The 19,162-nt window shown below is 46.4% G+C and overlaps 7 non-coding genes across 7 annotated transcripts; all 7 read left to right on the top strand.

The window, feature by feature from the left end:
- Positions 1–2,174: 2,174 nt before the first annotated feature.
- Positions 2,175–2,293, top strand: LOC147103727 (5S ribosomal RNA). The gene has a single exon (XR_015072738.1). It is a non-coding gene; the product is annotated as a 5S ribosomal RNA (ribosomal RNA).
- Positions 2,294–4,722: 2,429 nt separating this feature from the next.
- On the top strand, positions 4,723–4,841 carry LOC147103726 (5S ribosomal RNA). Its single transcript, XR_015072785.1, has one exon. It is a non-coding gene; the product is annotated as a 5S ribosomal RNA (ribosomal RNA).
- A 2,409-nt stretch (positions 4,842–7,250) lies between these two features.
- On the top strand, positions 7,251–7,369 carry LOC147103725 (5S ribosomal RNA). Its single transcript, XR_015072816.1, has one exon. It is a non-coding gene; the product is annotated as a 5S ribosomal RNA (ribosomal RNA).
- A 2,413-nt stretch (positions 7,370–9,782) lies between these two features.
- LOC147103724 (5S ribosomal RNA) lies at positions 9,783–9,901 on the top strand. Its single transcript, XR_015072737.1, has one exon. It is a non-coding gene; the product is annotated as a 5S ribosomal RNA (ribosomal RNA).
- Positions 9,902–12,326: 2,425 nt separating this feature from the next.
- Positions 12,327–12,445, top strand: LOC147103723 (5S ribosomal RNA). Its single transcript, XR_015072736.1, has one exon. It is a non-coding gene; the product is annotated as a 5S ribosomal RNA (ribosomal RNA).
- A 2,429-nt stretch (positions 12,446–14,874) lies between these two features.
- Positions 14,875–14,993, top strand: LOC147103722 (5S ribosomal RNA). Its single transcript, XR_015072655.1, has one exon. It is a non-coding gene; the product is annotated as a 5S ribosomal RNA (ribosomal RNA).
- Positions 14,994–17,420: 2,427 nt separating this feature from the next.
- LOC147103721 (5S ribosomal RNA) lies at positions 17,421–17,539 on the top strand. Its single transcript, XR_015072834.1, has one exon. It is a non-coding gene; the product is annotated as a 5S ribosomal RNA (ribosomal RNA).
- Positions 17,540–19,162: the final 1,623 nt, after the last annotated feature.

Raw genomic sequence — 19,162 nt, 5'->3', positions numbered from 1 at the left:
CAGCAGCAGAGAGGAGAGACAAGGTGCATAGAAAACTCGGAGGGACAAACAGCAACAGAACAAAGAATAATGTAGAAAGAGCAGCAGTTAAATTCAGGAAAAAAGCAAAGCCAACTAGCATGCTGTTGAAATGCATGTGTGTTAATGCGAGGAGTGTTACAAATAAGATTGACGAGTTGCAGGCGCAAGTTGCCACATGGGGTTATGCAATAGTAGCCATAACGGAGACCTGGCTTCAAAATGGGCGGAATTGGAAACTAAACAATCCTGGCTACAATGTAATAACATTTGTAGAAGTCGTGTGGGCAGATGTCACATGATCAGGCAGAATCATAGAAATTTACAGCACAGAAGGAGGCCATTCGGCCCATCTTGTCCGTGCCAGCCGACAAAGAGCAATCCACCCAAATCCCACTTTACAGCACTTGGTCCGTAGCCTTGTAGGTTACGGCAGTTCAAGTGCATATCCAAGTACTTTTTAAACGTGATGAGGGTTTCTGCCTCTACCACCCTTTCAGGCAGTGCATTCCAGACCCCCACCATTCACTGGGTGAAAAAATGTCTCCTCAAATTCCCTGTAAACCTCCTACCAATTACTTGAAATCTATTATTGACCCTTCTGCTAAGGGAAATAGGTCCTTCCTATCCACTCTATCTCGGCCCCTCATAATTTTACACACCTCAATTAGGTCTCGCCTCAGCCTCCTGTGTTCCAAAGAAAACAACCCCAGCCTATCCAATCTTTCCTCATAACTAAAATTCCCCAGCCCAGGCAACATCCTCGGAAATCTCCTCTGCACCTTCTCTAGTGCAATCGCATCCTTCTTGTAATGTGGTGACCAGAACTGCACGCGGCACTCTAGCTGCGGCCTAACTAGTGTTTTATACAGTTGAAGCATAACCTCCCCGCTCTTATATTCTACGCCTCGGCTAATAAAGGCAAGTATCCCGTATGCCTGCTTAACCACTTTATCTACCTGTCCTGCTACCTTCAGGGATCTGTGGACATGCACTCCAAGGTCCCGCTGATCCTCTGCATTTCTCAGTGTCCTACCATTTATTGTGTATTCCAACTGAATTCCATTTGCCACTGTTCTGCCCACTAGACGAGTCCATTGATATCTTCCTGCAGTCTACAGCATTCTGTTTCATTATTAACCACACGGCCAATTTTTGTATCATCTGCAAACTTCTTAATCATACTTCCTACATTCAAATCCAAATCATTGATATATACCAGAAAAAGCAAAGGGCCCAGTACTGAGTCGGTGCAGGCTCGATGGGCCGAAATGGCCTCTATCTGCACTGTGGGGTTTCTGTGATTCTGTGAGCCCTGCGGAACCCCACTGGAAACAGCCTTCCGGTCACAAAAACACCCTTCGACCATTACCCTTTGTTTCCTGCCTCTGAGCCAATTTTGGATCCAACTTGCCACTTTGCCTTGGATCCCATGGGCTTTTACTTTCGTGACCAATCTGGCATGCGGGACCTTATCAAAAGCCTTGCTAAAATCCATATAGACTACATCAAAGGCACTACCCTCATCGACCCTCCTTGTTACCTCCTCGAAAAATTGAATTGCGTTAGTCAGACACGACCTTCCGTTAAGAAATCCATGCTGACTGTCCCTGATTAATCCGTGTCTTTCTAAATGAAGATTTCTCCTGTCCCTCAGAACTTTTTCCAATAATTTTCCCACCACCGAGGTTAGGCTGACTGGCCTGTAATTATGCGGTCTATCCCTCTCTCCCTTTTGAAAGAACGGTAGCACGTTAGCAGTCCTCCAGTGGTCGGGCACCACACCTGTAGCCAGAGAGGATTGTAAAATGATGGTGAGAGCCTGTGCTATTTGGTGTCTTACTTCTCTTAAGAGTGTGGGATAGATTTGATGCGGGCCTGGGTATTTGTCCAGTTTGAAAGATGCTACAGCCCTTAAGACTTGGTGTTTGAGCATGTTTATTTGATGTAATATTTGAATAGAAGGCAATGAAGGGTTGGGCTTGTAGTTTGTTTGTGTGGGAGGCAGAGCAGCAAGAAGAGGTGGAGGGGGGGTGGGGGGTTGCGGGAGGAGTAAAATTTGTAAATGTAAATTGAGTGTTGAATACTTGTATGAATGCGTAGAAGAGAAAAAAATGGGCGACAGCTTTAAGTAAAGAGAAAGCCAGCTAGCATATGCCTACGGCCATACTAGTCTGAATGCGCCCGATCTCGTCTGATCTCGGAAGCTAAGCAGAGTCAGGCCTGGTTAGTACTTGGATGGGCGACTGCCTGGGAATACCAGGTGCAGTAGGCTTTTGCTGCCGCCACAGGCTGCTCAACGTTTTGCACACACACGCGCACACACTGCTCTTAATCAATCAACATCCTTTTTGCTGCTCTCTCTCTCTCTCTCTCTCTCTCTCTCGCTTTCCTTTGACCATTTCTTCGCTGCACATTCTCCTGCTGCTACACAAATGCAAGGGGCTCCAGACACAGGGCCGAAATAAGCAGAAGAAGAAAATAAGATAGCCAAAATACACACACTGGCGGAGGGCCACCAGGACACAGCAGCAGAGAGGAGAGACAAGGTGCATAGAAAACTCGGAGGGACAAACAGCAACAGAACAAAGAATAATGTAGAAAGAGCAGCAGTTAAATTCAGGAAAAAAGCAAAGCCAACTAGCATGCTGTTGAAATGCATGTGTGTTAATGCGAGGAGTGTTACAAATAAGATTGACGAGTTGCAGGCGCAAGTTGCCACATGGGGTTATGCAATAGTAGCTATAACGGAGACCTGGCTTCAAAATGGGCAGAATTGGAAACTAAACAATCCTGGCTACAATGTAATAACATTTGTAGAAGTCGTGTGGGCAGATGTCACATGATCAGGCAGAATCATAGAAATTTACAGCACAGAAGGAGGCCATTCGGCCCATCTTGTCCGTGCCAGCCGACAAAGAGCAATCCACCCAAATCCCACTTTACAGCACTTGGTCCGTAGCCTTGTAGGTTACGGCAGTTCAAGTGCATATCCAAGTACTTTTTAAACGTGATGAGGGTTTCTGCCTCTACCACCCTTTCAGGCAGTGCATTCCAGACCCCCACCATTCACTGGGTGAAAAAATGTCTCCTCAAATTCCCTGTAAACCTCCTACCAATTACTTGAAATCTATTATTGACCCTTCTGCTAAGGGAAATAGGTCCTTCCTATCCACTCTATCTCGGCCCCTCATAATTTTACACACCTCAATTAGGTCTCGCCTCAGCCTCCTGTGTTCCAAAGAAAACAACCCCAGCCTATCCAATCTTTCCTCATAACTAAAATTCCCCAGCCCAGGCAACATCCTCGGAAATCTCCTCTGCACCTTCTCTAGTGCAATCGCATCCTTCTTGTAATGTGGTGACCAGAACTGCACGCGGCACTCTAGCTGCGGCCTAACTAGTGTTTTATACAGTTGAAGCATAACCTCCCCGCTCTTATATTCTACGCCTCGGCTAATAAAGGCAAGTATCCCGTATGCCTGCTTAACCACTTTATCTACCTGTCCTGCTACCTTCAGGGATCTGTGGACATGCACTCCAAGGTCCCGCTGATCCTCTGCATTTCTCAGTGTCCTACCATTTATTGTGTATTCCAACTGAATTCCATTTGCCACTGTTCTGCCCACTAGATGAGTCCATTGATATCTTCCTGCAGTCTACAGCATTCTGTTTCATTATTAACCACACGGCCAATTTTTGTATCATCTGCAAACTTCTTAATCATACTTCCTACATTCAAATCCAAATCATTGATATATACCAGAAAAAGCAAAGGGCCCAGTACTGAGTCGGTGCAGGCTCGGTGGGCCGAAATGGCCTCTATCTGCACTGTGGGGTTTCTGTGATTCTGTGAGCCCTGCGGAACCCCACTGGAAACAGCCTTCCGGTCACAAAAACACCCTTCGACCATTACCCTTTGTTTCCTGCCTCTGAGCCAATTTTGGATCCAACTTGCCACTTTGCCTTGGATCCCATGGGCTTTTACTTTCGTGACCAATCTGGCATGCGGGACCTTATCAAAAGCCTTGCTAAAATCCATATAGACTACATCAAAGGCACTACCCTCACCGACCCTCCTTGTTACCTCCTCGAAAAATTGAATTGCGTTAGTCAGACACGACCTTCCGTTAAGAAATCCATGCTGACTGTCCCTGATTAATCCGTGTCTTTCTAAATGAAGATTTCTCCTGTCCCTCAGAACTTTTTCCAATAATTTTCCCACCACCGAGGTTAGGCTGACTGGCCTGTAATTATGCGGTCTATCCCTCTCTCCCTTTTGAAAGAACGGTAGCACGTTAGCAGTCCTCCAGTGGTCGGGCACCACACCTGTAGCCAGAGAGGATTGTAAAATGATGGTGAGAGCCTGTGCTATTTGGTGTCTTACTTCTCTTAAGAGTGTGGGATAGATTTGATGCGGGCCTGGGTATTTGTCCAGTTTGAAAGATGCTACAGCCCTTAAGACTTGGTGTTTGAGCATGTTTATTTGATGTAATATTTGAATAGAAGGCAATGAAGGGTTGGGCTTGTAGTTTGTTTGTGTGGGAGGCAGAGCAGCAAGAAGAGGTGGAGGGGGGGTGGGGGGGTTGCGGGAGGAGTAAAACTTGTAAATGTAAATTGAGTGTTGAATACTTGTATGAATGTGTCGAAGAAGAGAAAAAAATGGGCGACAGCTTTAAGTAAAGAGAAAGCCAGCTAGCATATGCCTACGGCCATACTAGTCTGAATACGCCCGATCTCGTCTGATCTCGGAAGCTAAGCAGAGTCAGGCCTGGTTAGTACTTGGATGGGAGACTGCCTGGGAACACCAGGTGCAGTAGGCTTTTGCTGCCGCCACAGGCTGCTCAACGTTTTGCACACACACGCGCACACACTGCTCTTAATCAATCAACATCCTTTTTGCTGCTCTCTCTCTCTCTCTCTCTCTCGCTTTCCTTTGACCATTTCTTCGCTGCACATTCTCCTGCTGCTACACAAATGCAAGGGGCTCCAGACACAGGGCCGAAATAAGCAGAAGAAGAAAATAAGATAGCCAAAATACACACACTGGCGGAGGGCCACCAGGACACAGCAGCAGAGAGGAGAGACAAGGTGCATAGAAAACTCGGAGGGACAAACAGCAACAGAACAAAGAATAATGTAGAAAGAGCAGCAGTTAAATTCAGGAAAAAAGCAAAGCCAACTAGCATGCTGTTGAAATGCATGTGTGTTAATGCGAGGAGTGTTACAAATAAGATTGACGAGTTGCAGGCGCAAGTTGCCACATGGGGTTATGCAATAGTAGCCATAACGGAGACCTGGCTTCAAAATGGGCGGAATTGGAAACTAAACAATCCTGGCTACAATGTAATAACATTTGTAGAAGTCGTGTGGGCAGATGTCACATGATCAGGCAGAATCATAGAAATTTACAGCACAGAAGGAGGCCATTCGGCCCATCTTGTCCGTGCCAGCCGACAAAGAGCAATCCACCCAAATCCCACTTTACAGCACTTGGTCCGTAGCCTTGTAGGTTACGGCAGTTCAAGTGCATATCCAAGTACTTTTTAAACGTGATGAGGGTTTCTGCCTCTACCACCCTTTCAGGCAGTGCATTCCAGACCCCCACCATTCACTGGGTGAAAAAATGTCTCCTCAAATTCCCTGTAAACCTCCTACCAATTACTTGAAATCTATTATTGACCCTTCTGCTAAGGGAAATAGGTCCTTCCTATCCACTCTATCTCGGCCCCTCATAATTTTACACACCTCAATTAGGTCTCGCCTCAGCCTCCTGTGTTCCAAAGAAAACAACCCCAGCCTATCCAATCTTTCCTCATAACTAAAATTCCCCAGCCCAGGCAACATCCTCGGAAATCTCCTCTGCACCTTCTCTAGTGCAATCGCATCCTTCTTGTAATGTGGTGACCAGAACTGCACGCGGCACTCTAGCTGCGGCCTAACTAGTGTTTTATACAGTTGAAGCATAACCTCCCCGCTCTTATATTCTACGCCTCGGCTAATAAAGGCAAGTATCCCGTATGCCTGCTTAACCACTTTATCTACCTGTCCTGCTACCTTCAGGGATCTGTGGACATGCACTCCAAGGTCCCGCTGATCCTCTGCATTTCTCAGTGTCCTACCATTTATTGTGTATTCCAACTGAATTCCATTTGCCACTGTTCTGCCCACTAGACGAGTCCATTGATATCTTCCTGCAGTCTACAGCATTCTGTTTCATTATTAACCACACGGCCAATTTTTGTATCATCTGCAAACTTCTTAATCATACTTCCTACATTCAAATCCAAATCATTGATATATACCAGAAAAAGCAAAGGGCCCAGTACTGAGTCGCTGCAGGCTCGATGGGCCGAAATGGCCTCTATCTGCACTGTGGGGTTTCTGTGATTCTGTGAGCCCTGCGGAACCCCACTGGAAACAGCCTTCCGGTCACAAAAACACCCTTCGACCATTACCCTTTGTTTCCTGCCTCTGAGCCAATTTTGGATCCAACTTGCCACTTTGCCTTGGATCCCATGGGCTTTTACTTTCGTGACCAATCTGGCATGCGGGACCTTATCAAAAGCCTTGCTAAAATCCATATAGACTACATGAAAGGCACTACCCTCATCGACCCTCCTTGTTACCTCCTCGAAAAATTGAATTGCGTTAGTCAGACACGACCTTCCGTTAAGAAATCCATGCTGACTGTCCCTGATTAATCCGTGTCTTGCTAAATGAAGATTTCTCCTGTCCCTCAGAACTTTTTCCAATAATTTTCCCACCACCGAGGTTAGGCTGACTGGCCTGTAATTATGCGGTCTATCCCTCTCTCCCTTTTGAAAGAACGGTAGCACGTTAGCAGTCCTCCAGTGGTCGGGCACCACACCTGTAGCCAGAGAGGATTGTAAAATGATGGTGAGAGCCTGTGCTATTTGGTGTCTTACTTCTCTTAAGAGTGTGGGATAGATTTGATGCGGGCCTGGGTATTTGTCCAGTTTGAAAGATGCTACAGCCCTTAAGACTTGGTGTTTGAGCATGTTTATTTGATGTAATATTTGAATAGAAGGCAATGAAGGGTTGGGCTTGTAGTTTGTTTGTGTGGGAGGCAGAGCAGCAAGAAGAGGTGGGGGGGTTGCGGGAGGAGTAAAACTTGTAAATGTAAATTGAGTGTTGAATACTTGTATGAATGTGTAGAAGAGAAAAAAATGGGCGACAGCTTTAAGTAAAGAGAAAGCCAGCTGGCATATGCCTACAGCCATACTAGTCTGAATACGCCCGATCTCGTCTGATCTCGGAAGCTAAGCAGAGTCAGGCCTGGTTAGTACTTGGATGGGAGACTGCCTGGGAATACCAGGTGCAGTAGGCTTTTGCTGCCGCCACAGGCTGCTCAACGTTTTGCACACACACGCGCACACACTGCTCTTAATCAATCAACATCCTTTTTGCTGCTCTCTCTCTCTCTCTCGCTTTCCTTTGACCATTTCTTCGCTGCACATTCTCCTGCTGCTACACAAATGCAAGGGGCTCCAGACACAGGGCCGAAATAAGCAGAAGAAGAAAATAAGATAGCCAAAATACACACACTGGCGGAGGGCCACCAGGACACAGCAGCAGAGAGGAGAGACAAGGTGCATAGAAAACTCGGAGGGACAAACAGCAACAGAACAAAGAATAATGTAGAAAGAGCAGCAGTTAAATTCAGGAAAAAAGCAAAGCCAACTAGCATGCTGTTGAAATGCATGTGTGTTAATGCGAGGAGTGTTACAAATAAGATTGACGAGTTGCAGGCGCAAGTTGCCACATGGGGTTATGCAATAGTAGCCATAACGGAGACCTGGCTTCAAAATGGGCGGAATTGGAAACTAAACAATCCTGGCTACAATGTAATAACATTTGTAGAAGTCGTGTGGGCAGATGTCACATGATCAGGCAGAATCATAGAAATTTACAGCACAGAAGGAGGCCATTCGGCCCATCTTGTCCGTGCCAGCCGACAAAGAGCAATCCACCCAAATCCCACTTTACAGCACTTGGTCCGTAGCCTTGTAGGTTACGGCAGTTCAAGTGCATATCCAAGTACTTTTTAAACGTGATGAGGGTTTCTGCCTCTACCACCCTTTCAGGCAGTGCATTCCAGACCCCCACCATTCACTGGGTGAAAAAATGTCTCCTCAAATTCCCTGTAAACCTCCTACCAATTACTTGAAATCTATTATTGACCCTTCTGCTAAGGGAAATAGGTCCTTCCTATCCACTCTATCTCGGCCCCTCATAATTTTACACACCTCAATTAGGTCTCGCCTCAGCCTCCTGTGTTCCAAAGAAAACAACCCCAGCCTATCCAATCTTTCCTCATAACTAAAATTCCCCAGCCCAGGCAACATCCTCGGAAATCTCCTCTGCACCTTCTCTAGTGCAATCGCATCCTTCTTGTAATGTGGTGACCAGAACTGCACGCGGCACTCTAGCTGCGGCCTAACTAGTGTTTTATACAGTTGAAGCATAACCTCCCCGCTCTTATATTCTACGCCTCGGCTAATAAAGGCAAGTATCCCGTATGCCTGCTTAACCACTTTATCTACCTGTCCTGCTACCTTCAGGGATCTGTGGACATGCACTCCAAGGTCCCGCTGATCCTCTGCATTTCTCAGTGTCCTACCATTTATTGTGTATTCCAACTGAATTCCATTTGCCACTGTTCTGCCCACTAGACGAGTCCATTGATATCTTCCTGCAGTCTACAGCATTCTGTTTCATTATTAACCACACGGCCAATTTTTGTATCATCTGCAAACTTCTTAATCATACTTCCTACATTCAAATCCAAATCATTGATATATACCAGAAAAAGCAAAGGGCCCAGTACTGAGTCGGTGCAGGCTCGATGGGCCGAAATGGCCTCTATCTGCACTGTGGGGTTTCTGTGATTCTGTGAGCCCTGCGGAACCCCACTGGAAACAGCCTTCCGGTCACAAAAACACCCTTCGACCATTACCCTTTGTTTCCTGCCTCTGAGCCAATTTTGGATCCAACTTGCCACTTTGCCTTGGATCCCATGGGCTTTTACTTTCGTGACCAATCTGGCATGCGGGACCTTATCAAAAGCCTTGCTAAAATCCATATAGACTACATCAAAGGCACTACCCTCATCGACCCTCCTTGTTACCTCCTCGAAAAATTGAATTGCGTTAGTCAGACACGACCTTCCGTTAAGAAATCCATGCTGACTGTCCCTGATTAATCCGTGTCTTTCTAAATGAAGATTTCTCCTGTCCCTCAGAACTTTTTCCAATAATTTTCCCACCACCGAGGTTAGGCTGACTGGCCTGTAATTATGCGGTCTATCCCTCTCTCCCTTTTGAAAGAACGGTAGCACGTTAGCAGTCCTCCAGTGGTCGGGCACCACACCTGTAGCCAGAGAGGATTGTAAAATGATGGTGAGAGCCTGTGCTATTTGGTGTCTTACTTCTCTTAAGAGTGTGGGATAGATTTGATGCGGGCCTGGGTATTTGTCCAGTTTGAAAGATGCTACAGCCCTTAAGACTTGGTGTTTGAGCATGTTTATTTGATGTAATATTTGAATAGAAGGCAATGAAGGGTTGGGCTTGTAGTTTGTTTGTGTGGGAGGCAGAGCAGCAAGAAGAGGTGGAGGGGGGGTGGGGGGTTGCGGGAGGAGTAAAATTTGTAAATGTAAATTGAGTGTTGAATACTTGTATGAATGCGTAGAAGAGAAAAAAATGGGCGACAGCTTTAAGTAAAGAGAAAGCCAGCTAGCATATGCCTACGGCCATACTAGTCTGAATGCGCCCGATCTCGTCTGATCTCGGAAGCTAAGCAGAGTCAGGCCTGGTTAGTACTTGGATGGGCGACTGCCTGGGAATACCAGGTGCAGTAGGCTTTTGCTGCCGCCACAGGCTGCTCAACGTTTTGCACACACACGCGCACACACTGCTCTTAATCAATCAACATCCTTTTTGCTGCTCTCTCTCTCTCTCTCTCTCTCTCTCTCGCTTTCCTTTGACCATTTCTTCGCTGCACATTCTCCTGCTGCTACACAAATGCAAGGGGCTCCAGACACAGGGCCGAAATAAGCAGAAGAAGAAAATAAGATAGCCAAAATACACACACTGGCGGAGGGCCACCAGGACACAGCAGCAGAGAGGAGAGACAAGGTGCATAGAAAACTCGGAGGGACAAACAGCAACAGAACAAAGAAGAATGTAGAAAGAGCAGCAGTTAAATTCAGGAAAAAAGCAAAGCCAACTAGCATGCTGTTGAAATGCATGTGTGTTAATGCGAGGTGTGTTACAAATAAGATTGACGAGTTGCAGGCGCAAGTTGCCACATGGGGTTATGCAATAGTAGCTATAACGGAGACCTGGCTTCAAAATGGGCAGAATTGGAAACTAAACAATCCTGGCTACAATGTAATAACATTTGTAGAAGTCATGTGGGCAGATGTCACATGATCAGGCAGAATCATAGAAATTTACAGCACAGAAGGAGGCCATTCGGCCCATCTTGTCCGTGCCAGCCGACAAAGAGCAATCCACCCAAATCCCACTTTACAGCACTTGGTCCGTAGCCTTGTAGGTTACGGCAGTTCAAGTGCATATCCAAGTACTTTTTAAACGTGATGAGGGTTTCTGCCTCTACCACCCTTTCAGGCAGTGCATTCCAGACCCCCACCATTCACTGGGTGAAAAAATGTCTCCTCAAATTCCCTGTAAACCTCCTACCAATTACTTGAAATCTATTATTGACCCTTCTGCTAAGGGAAATAGGTCCTTCCTATCCACTCTATCTCGGCCCCTCATAATTTTACACACCTCAATTAGGTCTCGCCTCAGCCTCCTGTGTTCCAAAGAAAACAACCCCAGCCTATCCAATCTTTCCTCATAACTAAAATTCCCCAGCCCAGGCAACATCCTCGGAAATCTCCTCTGCACCTTCTCTAGTGCAATCGCATCCTTCTTGTAATGTGGTGACCAGAACTGCACGCGGCACTCTAGCTGCGGCCTAACTAGTGTTTTATACAGTTGAAGCATAACCTCCCCGCTCTTATATTCTACGCCTCGGCTAATAAAGGCAAGTATCCCGTATGCCTGCTTAACCACTTTATCTACCTGTCCTGCTACCTTCAGGGATCTGTGGACATGCACTCCAAGGTCCCGCTGATCCTCTGCATTTCTCAGTGTCCTACCATTTATTGTGTATTCCAACTGAATTCCATTTGCCACTGTTCTGCCCACTAGACGAGTCCATTGATATCTTCCTGCAGTCTACAGCATTCTGTTTCATTATTAACCACACGGCCAATTTTTGTATCATCTGCAAACTTCTTAATCATACTTCCTACATTCAAATCCAAATCATTGATATATACCAGAAAAAGCAAAGGGCCCAGTACTGAGTCGGTGCAGGCTCGATGGGCCGAAATGGCCTCTATCTGCACTGTGGGGTTTCTGTGATTCTGTGAGCCCTGCGGAACCCCACTGGAAACAGCCTTCCGGTCACAAAAACACCCTTCGACCATTACCCTTTGTTTCCTGCCTCTGAGCCAATTTTGGATCCAACTTGCCACTTTGCCTTGGATCCCATGGGCTTTTACTTTCGTGACCAATCTGGCATGCGGGACCTTATCAAAAGCCTTGCTAAAATCCATATAGACTACATCAAAGGCACTACCCTCATCGACCCTCCTTGTTACCTCCTCGAAAAATTGAATTGCGTTAGTCAGACACGACCTTCCCTTAAGAAATCCATGCTGACTGTCCCTGATTAATCCGTGTCTTTCTAAATGAAGATTTCTCCTGTCCCTCAGAACTTTTTCCAATAATTTTCCCACCACCGAGGTTAGGCTGACTGGCCTGTAATTATGCGGTCTATCCCTCTCTCCCTTTTGCAAGAACGGTAGCACGTTAGCAGTCCTCCAGTGGTCGGGCACCACACCTGTAGCCAGAGAGGATTGTAAAATGATGGTGAGAGCCTGTGCTATTTGGTGTCTTACTTCTCTTAAGAGTGTGGGATAGATTTGATGCGGGCCTGGGTATTTGTCCAGTTTGAAAGATGCTACAGCCCTTAAGACTTGGTGTTTGAGCATGTTTATTTGATGTAATATTTGAATAGAAGGCAATGAAGGGTTGGGCTTGTAGTTTGTTTGTGTGGGAGGCAGAGCAGCAAGAAGAGGTGGAGGGGGGGTGGGGGGTTGCGGGAGGAGTAAAATTTGTAAATGTAAATTGAGTGTTGAATACTTGTATGAATGCGTAGAAGAGAAAAAAATGGGCGACAGCTTTAAGTAAAGAGAAAGCCAGCTAGCATATGCCTACGGCCATACTAGTCTGAATGCGCCCGATCTCGTCTGATCTCGGAAGCTAAGCAGAGTCAGGCCTGGTTAGTACTTGGATGGGCGACTGCCTGGGAATACCAGGTGCAGTAGGCTTTTGCTGCCGCCACAGGCTGCTCAACGTTTTGCACACACACGCGCACACACTGCTCTTAATCAATCAACATCCTTTTTGCTGCTCTCTCTCTCTCTCTCTCTCTCTCTCTCTCTCGCTTTCCTTTGACCATTTCTTCGCTGCACATTCTCCTGCTGCTACACAAATGCAAGGGGCTCCAGACACAGGGCCGAAATAAGCAGAAGAAGAAAATAAGATAGCCAAAATACACACACTGGCGGAGGGCCACCAGGACACAGCAGCAGAGAGGAGAGACAAGGTGCATAGAAAACTCGGAGGGACAAACAGCAACAGAACAAAGAAGAATGTAGAAAGAGCAGCAGTTAAATTCAGGAAAAAAGCAAAGCCAACTAGCATGCTGTTGAAATGCATGTGTGTTAATGCGAGGAGCGTTACAAATAAGATTGACGAGTTGCAGGCGCAAGTTGCCACATGGGGTTATGCAATAGTAGCCATAACGGAGACCTGGCTTCAAAATGGGCGGAATTGGAAACTAAACAATCCTGGCTACAATGTAATAACATTTGTAGAAGTCGTGTGGGCAGATGTCACATGATCAGGCAGAATCATAGAAATTTACAGCACAGAAGGAGGCCATTCGGCCCATCTTGTCCGTGCCAGCCGACAAAGAGCAATCCACCCAAATCCCACTTTACAGCACTTGGTCCGTAGCCTTGTAGGTTACGGCAGTTCAAGTGCATATCCAAGTACTTTTTAAACGTGATGAGGGTTTCTGCCTCTACCACCCTTTCAGGCAGTGCATTCCAGACCCCCACCATTCACTGGGTGAAAAAATGTCTCCTCAAATTCCCTGTAAACCTCCTACCAATTACTTGAAATCTATTATTGACCCTTCTGCTAAGGGAAATAGGTCCTTCCTATCCACTCTATCTCGGCCCCTCATAATTTTACACACCTCAATTAGGTCTCGCCTCAGCCTCCTGTGTTCCAAAGAAAACAACCCCAGCCTATCCAATCTTTCCTCATAACTAAAATTCCCCAGCCCAGGCAACATCCTCGGAAATCTCCTCTGCACCTTCTCTAGTGCAATCGCATCCTTCTTGTAATGTGGTGACCAGAACTGCACGCGGCACTCTAGCTGCGGCCTAACTAGTGTTTTATACAGTTGAAGCATAACCTCCCCGCTCTTATATTCTACGCCTCGGCTAATAAAGGCAAGTATCCCGTATGCCTGCTTAACCACTTTATCTACCTGTCCTGCTACCTTCAGGGATCTGTGGACATGCACTCCAAGGTCCCGCTGATCCTCTGCATTTCTCAGTGTCCTACCATTTATTGTGTATTCCAACTGAATTCCATTTGCCACTGTTCTGCCCACTAGACGAGTCCATTGATATCTTCCTGCAGTCTACAGCATTCTGTTTCATTATTAACCACACGGCCAATTTTTGTATCATCTGCAAACTTCTTAATCATACTTCCTACATTCAAATCCAAATCATTGATATATACCAGAAAAAGCAAAGGGCCCAGTACTGAGTCGCTGCAGGCTCGATGGGCCGAAATGGCCTCTATCTGCACTGTGGGGTTTCTGTGATTCTGTGAGCCCTGCGGAACCCCACTGGAAACAGCCTTCCGGTCACAAAAACACCCTTCGACCATTACCCTTTGTTTCCTGCCTCTGAGCCAATTTTGGATCCAACTTGCCACTTTGCCTTGGATCCCATGGGCTTTTACTTTCGTGACCAATCTGGCATGCGGGACCTTATCAAAAGCCTTGCTAAAATCCATATAGACTACATCAAAGGCACTACCCTCATCGACCCTCCTTGTTACCTCCTCGAAAAATTGAATTGCGTTAGTCAGACACGACCTTCCGTTAAGAAATCCATGCTGACTGTCCCTGATTAATCCGTGTCTTTCTAAATGAAGATTTCTCCTGTCCCTCAGAACTTTTTCCAATAATTTTCCCACCACCGAGGTTAGGCTGACTGGCCTGTAATTATGCGGTCTATCCCTCTCTCCCTTTTGAAAGAACGGTAGCACGTTAGCAGTCCTCCAGTGGTCGGGCACCACACCTGTAGCCAGAGAGGATTGTAAAATGATGGTGAGAGCCTGTGCTATTTGGTGTCTTACTTCTCTTAAGAGTGTGGGATAGATTTGATGCGGGCCTGGGTATTTGTCCAGTTTGAAAGATGCTACAGCCCTTAAGACTTGGTGTTTGAGCATGTTTATTTGATGTAATATTTGAATAGAAGGCAATGAAGGGTTGGGCTTGTAGTTTGTTTGTGTGGGAGGCAGAGCAGCAAGAAGAGGTGGAGGGGGGGTGGGGGGTTGCGGGAGGAGTAAAATTTGTAAATGTAAATTGAGTGTTGAATACTTGTATGAATGCGTAGAAGAGAAAAAAATGGGCGACAGCTTTAAGTAAAGAGAAAGCCAGCTAGCATATGCCTACGGCCATACTAGTCTGAATGCGCCCGATCTCGTCTGATCTCGGAAGCTAAGCAGAGTCAGGCCTGGTTAGTACTTGGATGGGAGACTGCCTGGGAATACCAGGTGCAGTAGGCTTTTGCTGCCGCCACAGGCTGCTCGACGTTTTGCACACACACGCGCACACACTGCTCTTAATCAATCAACATCCTTTTTGCTGCTCTCTCTCTCTCTCTCTCTCTCTCTCTCTCGCTTTCCTTTGACCATTTCTTCGCTGCACATTCTCCTGCTGCTACACAAATGCAAGGGGCTCCAGACACAGGGCCGAAATAAGCAGAAGAAGAAAATAAGATAGCCAAAATACACACACTGGCGGAGGGCCACCAGGACACAGCAGCAGAGAGGAGAGACAAGGTGCATAGAAAACTCGGAGGGACAAACAGCAACAGAACAAAGAAGAATGTAGAAAGAGCAGCAGTTAAATTCAGGAAAAAAGCAAAGCCAACTAGCATGCTGTTGAAATGCATGTGTGTTAATGCGAGGAGCGTTACAAATAAGATTGACGAGTTGCAGGCGCAAGTTGCCACATGGGGTTATGCAATAGTAGCCATAACGGAGACCTGGCTTCAAAATGGGCGGAATTGGAAACTAAACAATCCTGGCTACAATGTAATAACATTTGTAGAAGTCGTGTGGGCAGATGTCACATGATCAGGCAGAATCATAGAAATTTACAGCACAGAAGGAGGCCATTCGGCCCATCTTGTCCGTGCCAGCCGACAAAGAGCAATCCACCCAAATCCCACTTTACAGCACTTGGTCCGTAGCCTTGTAGGTTACGGCAGTTCAAGTGCATATCCAAGTACTTTTTAAACGTGATGAGGGTTTCTGCCTCTACCACCCTTTCAGGCAGTGCATTCCAGACCCCCACCATTCACTGGGTGAAAAAATGTCTCCTCAAATTCCCTGTAAACCTCCTACCAATTACTTGAAATCTATTATTGACCCTTCTGCTAAGGGAAATAGGTCCTTCCTATCCACTCTATCTCGGCCCCTCATAATTTTACACACCTCAATTAGGTCTCGCCTCAGCCTCCTGTGTTCCAAAGAAAACAACCCCAGCCTATCCAATCTTTCCTCATAACTAAAATTCCCCAGCCCAGGCAACATCCTCGGAAATCTCCTCTGCACCTTCTCTAGTGCAATCGCATCCTTCTTGTAATGTGGTGACCAGAACTGCACGCGGCACTCTAGCTGCGGCCTAACTAGTGTTTTATACAGTTGAAGCATAACCTCCCCGCTCTTATATTCTACGCCTCGGCTAATAAAGGCAAGTATCCCGTATGCCTGCTTAACCACTTTATCTACCTGTCCTGCTACCTTCAGGGATCTGTGGACATGCACTCCAAGGTCCCGCTGATCCTCTGCATTTCTCAGTGTCCTACCATTTATTGTGTATTCCAACTGAATTCCATTTGCCACTGTTCTGCCCACTAGACGAGTCCATTGATATCTTCCTGCAGTCTACAGCATTCTGTTTCATTATTAACCACACGGCCAATTTTTGTATCATCTGCAAACTTCTTAATCATACTTCCTACATTCAAATCCAAATCATTGATATATACCAGAAAAAGCAAAGGGCCCAGTACTGAGTCGGTGCAGGCTCGATGGGCCGAAATGACCTCTATCTGCACTGTGGGGTTTCTGTGATTCTGTGAGCCCTGCGGAACCCCACTGGAAACAGCCTTCCGGTCACAAAAACACCCTTCGACCATTACCCTTTGTTTCCTGCCTCTGAGCCAATTTTGGATCCAACTTGCCACTTTGCCTTGGATCCCATGGGCTTTTACTTTCATGACCAATCTGGCATGTGGGACCTTATCAAAAGCCTTGCTAAAATCCATATAGACTACATCAAAGGCACTACCCTCATCGACCCTCCTTGTTACCTCCTCGAAAAATTGAATTGCGTTAGTCAGACACGACCTTCCGTTAAGAAATCCATGCTGACTGTCCCTGATTAATCCGTGTCTTTCTAAATGAAGATTTCTCCTGTCCCTCAGAACTTTTTCCAATAATTTTCCCACCACCGAGGTTAGGCTGACTGGCCTGTAATTATGCGGTCTATCCCTCTCTCCCTTTTGAAAGAACGGTAGCACGTTAGCAGTCCTCCAGTGGTCGGGCACCACACCTGTAGCCAGAGAGGATTGTAAAATGATGGTGAGAGCCTGTGCTATTTGGTGTCTTACTTCTCTTAAGAGTGTGGGATAGATTTGATGCGGGCCTGGGTATTTGTCCAGTTTGAAAGATGCTACAGCCCTTAAGACTTGGTGTTTGAGCATGTTTATTTGATGTAATATTTGAATAGAAGGCAATGAAGGGTTGGGCTTGTAGTTTGTTTGTGTGGGAGGCAGAGCAGCAAGAAGAGGTGGAGGGGGGGTGGGGGGTTGCGGGAGGAGTAAAATTTGTAAATGTAAATTGAGTGTTGAATACTTGTATGAATGCGTAGAAGAGAAAAAAATGGGCGACAGCTTTAAGTAAAGAGAAAGCCAGCTAGCATATGCCTACGGCCATACTAGTCTGAATGTGCCCGATCTCGTCTGATCTCGGAAGCTAAGCAGAGTCAGGCCTGGTTAGTACTTGGATGGGAGACTGCCTGGGAATACCAGGTGCAGTAGGCTTTTGCTGCCGCCACAGGCTGCTCGACGTTTTGCACACACACGCGCACACACTGCTCTTAATCAATCAACATCCTTTTTGCTGCTCTCTCTCTCTCTCTCTCTCTCTCTCTCGCTTTCCTTTGACCATTTCTTCGCTGCACATTCTCCTGCTGCTACACAAATGCAAGGGGCTCCAGACACAGGGCCGAAATAAGCAGAAGAAGAAAATAAGATAGCCAAAATACACACACTGGCGGAGGACCACCAGGACACAGCAGCAGAGAGGAGAGACAAGGTGCATAGAAAACTCGGAGGGACAAACAGCAACAGAACAAAGAAGAATGTAGAAAGAGCAGCAGTTAAATTCAGGAAAAAAGCAAAGCCAACTAGCATGCTGTTGAAATGCATGTGTGTTAATGCGAGGAGCGTTACAAATAAGATTGACGAGTTGCAGGCGCACGTTGCCACATGGGGTTATGCAATAGTAGCCATAACGGAGACCTGGCTTCAAAATGGGCGGAATTGGAAACTAAACAATCCTGGCTACAATGTAATAACATTTGTAGAAGTCGTGTGGGCAGATGTCACATGATCAGGCAGAATCATAGAAATTTACAGCACAGAAGGAGGCCATTCGGCCCATCTTGTCCGTGCCAGCCGACAAAGAGCAATCCACCCAAATCCCACTTTACAGCACTTGGTCCGTAGCCTTGTAGGTTACGGCAGTTCAAGTGCATATCCAAGTACTTTTTAAACGTGATGAGGGTTTCTGCCTCTACCACCCTTTCAGGCAGTGCATTCCAGACCCCCACCATTCACTGGGTGAAAAAATGTCTCCTCAAATTCCCTGTAAACCTCCTACCAATTACTTGAAATCTATTATTGACCCTTCTGCTAAGGGAAATAGGTCCTTCCTATCCACTCTATCTCGGCCCCTCATAATTTTACACACCTCAATTAGGTCTCGCCTCAGCCTCCTGTGTTCCAAAGAAAACAACCCCAGCCTATCCAATCTTTCCTCATAACTAAAATTCCCCAGCCCAGGCAACATCCTCGGAAATCTCCTCTGCACCTTCTCTAGTGCAATCGCATCCTTCTTGTAATGTGGTGACCAGAACTGCACGCGGCACTCTAGCTGCGGCCTAACTAGTGTTTTATACAGTTGAAGCATAACCTCCCCGCTCTTATATTCTACGCCTCGGCTAATAAAGGCAAGTATCCCGTATGCCTGCTTAACCACTTTATCTACCTGTCCTGCTACCTTCAGGGATCTGTGGACATGCACTCCAAGGTCCCGCTGATCCTCTGCATTTCTCAGTGTCCTACCATTTATTGTGTATTCCAACTGAATTCCATTTGCCACTGTTCTGCCCACTAGACGAGTCCATTGATATCTTCCTGCAGTCTACAGCATTCTGTTTCATTATTAACCACACGGCCAATTTTTGTATCATCTGCAAACTTCTTAATCATACTTCCTACATTCAAATCCAAATCATTGATATATACCAGAAAAAGCAAAGGGCCCAGTACTGAGTCGGTGCAGGCTCGATGGGCCGAAATGGCCTCTATCTGCACTGTGGGGTTTCTGTGATTCTGTGAGCCCTGCGGAACCCCACTGGAAACAGCCTTCCGGTCACAAAA

The sequence above is a fragment of the Somniosus microcephalus genome, chromosome 19 (assembly GCF_052327205.1).
Source record: "Somniosus microcephalus isolate GS21.2 chromosome 19, FLI_Smic_1.0, whole genome shotgun sequence".
In the NCBI taxonomy this organism is placed as follows: Eukaryota; Metazoa; Chordata; class Chondrichthyes; order Squaliformes; family Somniosidae; genus Somniosus; species Somniosus microcephalus.
Note: the sequence above shows the minus strand (reverse complement) of the source record. Positions and strands in the feature narration are given on the sequence as shown.